At 57.4% G+C, this 3684-nt stretch overlaps 1 protein-coding gene across 1 annotated transcript in view; it reads right to left on the reverse strand.

The window, feature by feature from the left end:
* The window catches only part of PITPNM2 (phosphatidylinositol transfer protein, membrane-associated 2), a 75854-nt gene extending 74202 nt beyond the window's left edge, over positions 1-1652 (reverse strand). Inside the window, 1 exon segment of the mRNA XM_014547022.1 lies at positions 1475-1652. The gene's annotated coding sequence lies outside the window, so the exon portion shown is untranslated.
* Between the last annotated feature and the right edge of the window lie 2032 nt (positions 1653-3684).

The raw sequence follows: 3684 nt of genomic DNA on the forward strand, positions 1-3684 counted from the left end.
CCCCCGTCCGTCCACGGCCGCAACAGCCCCGACACACGCGAATCCGAACGAACAGAACGTCCGCGTCTCTCCCTCGAAGCCAAAACCCACAGCTCCCCCGCACACAAGCCCTGCTCTGCACGGCTTCTCCCGCTGTTTCTTAGCTTCGCCACAGCCCCTCCGACCCTCTGTGAGGTCCCTGCAAGTCTCCCCACGTAGAGGTTAGGGTTGGCCCCAGTGACACACCAACCCAAGGCAGCCGGGTCTTGCAGGGTGAGAAGGTCCACGCGGACTCCCTGACTCGCTGACTCACAGCCGTGGAATGAGGTGGGCAGGGCCCAGGGAAAAGGCAGGTCCCTCCTGAGAGGTAGAGGTGCCCGCAGGCGCAGGAGAACTTTCCCGGCAAAAGCGTGTCTAGTGCACAAAGTGAGCGAGGAGTCGGCTGAGGGAGGAAGCAGCTCCCTGGGGGCAGGCGGAACGCAGCTGGAATAAAATAGGAAGACATGGCCAGGTGACCCCACACACAAGGGGCCAGAAGCAAGTCAGCCCGCTCCCTGCAGGGGATGAGACAAAGCAGAACAAGGTCTGTACTGAGATTTGTGCTCGCTGGGGAGTCGTGGGGTGGGGGGTCCTGATACTACATAACACACGTGTTTTCCTGTTTACCAGGAACCGAAAAAAACACATTTTATTCCTTCACGCCCCCGCCCCTTGAATTGAGGTATAATTGTAATATTGTACTATCTATAATAAAAGCATACTATGCTAATTCGACCAGACTTCCTTCCGAACGACCTTCCGGATGAAAGCCGGGCTGCGAGGGAAGCCCCCCTTGAATTGAGGGATAATTGTAATATTGTACTATCTATAGTAATAAAAGCATGCTATGCTAATTAGACCGGACATCCTTCCGGACGACCTTCCGGATGAAAGCCGGGCTGCGAGGGAAGCCCGGGTCCCGGGTGCCAGAGGGAAGCCGGTGCCGGCTGCCGGGGGAAGGAAGGCCTACTCCTGCACGAATTTCATGCATCGGGCCTCTAGTACTGTAATAAAATTGTAATAGATAGGGTGTCCCAGAAAATGCTTACCCTACTCTGAGTAATTTTAAAGGCGGTGTTTATTAAAGTGCATTTCATTGTCAAAATTGAGCTACCAGCTGTTGAAGTTGTGTCTGCATTTTGGGGGGACACCCTGCAGTCGGAAGTGCATAATGTGACGATTTGCTATCCATATACGTCCTGAAAAGACTCCTCCCGTCTTCAGTGAACACATCCATCACCCCCCATACTTACCTTGTTTGGGGGGCCAGGGACGGGTGAGACGAGTTCTCTATCAGCAAATTTCCCTTCCCCAGCACGGCACCACCCACTGGAATTGTTACACACCAGACCCTCCCCTTTGATTCTCAACCTACATCTTCCATGTGGTTTGGGAAATGGCGGGGTGTCAACAAACCAACAAACCAACAAACAACGACAACAAAAACCCAACGAACCTCTGGCGACGGGACGTCCGAACTGCTTCCCTGCGGGTCTTCCCGTGACTCTGTTCCGATGGGCAGATGTGAGCTAGTGAGTCCGTTTCTCTACGCAGTTTCTGTGAGCAGGCTACCGGCCTCTCCCCAGCCCCCCTGAATCAATGTCAAACGCACACGTAACGAACGCCGTCCTGGCGGGGCGCCATGTCGCCGGCGTGCCCCGACGTGCCTGTGTCTCAGGCTGGCGGAACGCCCGAGTTCCAGGCGAGCGGGTAGTGTGCCCGGAGTTAGACGTTTGTTTCCATTCTCCGTTGGCATGGAGACCGGGAGGCAGGTGGCGAAAGAACGGGCAGAGAGGGACGGAGGCACATGCCAGCGGTAGCCCCGCCAACAACTGTCCGGGCGGCTGACAGGTCGGGCCGGCCGCACCGCCCTGGAAGGCACGGCTCCTCGCTTTGTTTGACGGAGAGATTTCACGTCATAAAATTCACCGTTTTAAAGGGTGCCGTGCAGAGGCATCTCATCCATTCATAAAGTCGTACAACCGTCACCGCTACCTAGTCCCGGAGCATGTCCCCCACCCCCTAAAGAAACCCCAGCCCCACTAGCACCATGAGACAGTCACCTCCCACACCCTCTCCCCCCGCGCCCCTGGCAATCCCTGACCTGCTTTCTGTCTCTAAGGGTTACCTGTCCTGGACCCGTCTTATCAATGAGATCACACATGCGTCCGCTTGTGTCCGGCTCCTCTCGCTCAGCATCCTGCTCTCAAGGTTCATCCACCTGAAGCAGGTGTCAGGGTTCCGTTCCTGCTCAGGGCCGAGTAATAGTCCTCCGTGGGGATGGACCACCTCATCTGGTCGTCCGTGGGGAGACGGGGCTGTTTCCACTGTGTGGCTGTGGTGGATCATGCTGCCGTAAACATTTGTGTGCAAGGCGTGTGTGTGGGTTTTTTTTGTTTGTTTTTTAAAAAAATATATTTTATTGATTTTTTTACAGAGAGGAAGGGAGAGGGATAGAGAGTTAGAAACATCGGTGAGAGAGAAACATCGATCAGCCGCCTCCTGTACATCTCCTACTGGGGATGTGCCCGCAACCAAGGTACATGCCCTTGACCGGAATCGAACCTGGGACCCTTCAGTCAGCAGGCCGACGCTCTACCCACTGAGCCGAACCGGTCAGGGCGGGCGTGTGTGTTCTTATTCCTCCTCACCCGAGGATATTTTTCCCATTGATTTTCAGAGAGTGGAAGGGAGGAGGAGAGAGAAAGAGGAACATGGATCTGATAGAGACACATCGATGGGTTGCCTCCCACACGCACCCGGACGGGGGCCAGGGATCGACCCTGCAACCCAGGTAAGTGCCCTTGACCAGGAATGGAACCCAAGACCCTTCGGTGCACCGGCCAGCGCTCTAACCACTGAGCCCACCGGCCAGGGCTACGGACACGTGTTTTGTGCGGACGTATGTTTTCAATTATTTTGGGGGTAGACCTGGGCGTTCCTAATTTCTAAATAAAATTTCAGACGAATAATACACCGGTATTTTTTTTAAAAGATAAAAGGGTGCAGGGTGAGCGTGGGCCTCTCCCGTCCCTGTTCCCCGGCACCCAGCTCCTCCCCCAGCGACAGTCCACACCCTGCTTTATTCTAGAGACGCCTGTGGGGAGGCGGCCAGAGCACGGGGCCTGGAGGTGGACAGCGTTTGACATGTGCTGTGCCACCTCTCGGCTCTGTGGCCTCGAGCAACGTCCCGTGTGCCCGTCCGGGGAGGCGGCCTGGCAACCGAGCGGCCAGAGCAGGGGGCCTGGAGGTGGACAGCGTTTGACATGTGCTGTGCCACCTCTCGGCTCTGTGGCCTCGAGCAACGTCCTGTGTGCCTGTCCCTCTGGGACTCAGTTCCCTGTCCTGTCACAGGCCCCGTCACGCATACCTGCTCCACGAAGGGCCACGGAGAGCCCACGAGCCGGTGGGGGTGAGCGCCGGCACCAGGCCCGGCACACGGTGAGCGCTCAATGGTTGCGGCTGCCTCGGCCCTCGGTTGCCCCCCTGGAAAATGGAGGTGGGCGCCTGCCACCCACAGGTACGGTGTAGAACACAGGAGACCCCTGGGTGACACCCCAAGTGCTACCACTTCTGAGCGGCTGGGAGGAGGGGGATGGCGGAGCGGAGACTCCGTGTCCCCACGGGGAGGCCAGGCCTCCGCACCCCGCCCGCAGCCCGAGTCCC

This window comes from Myotis brandtii, unplaced genomic scaffold (assembly GCF_000412655.1).
Source record: "Myotis brandtii unplaced genomic scaffold, ASM41265v1 scaffold463, whole genome shotgun sequence".
In the NCBI taxonomy this organism is placed as follows: domain Eukaryota; kingdom Metazoa; phylum Chordata; class Mammalia; order Chiroptera; family Vespertilionidae; genus Myotis; species Myotis brandtii.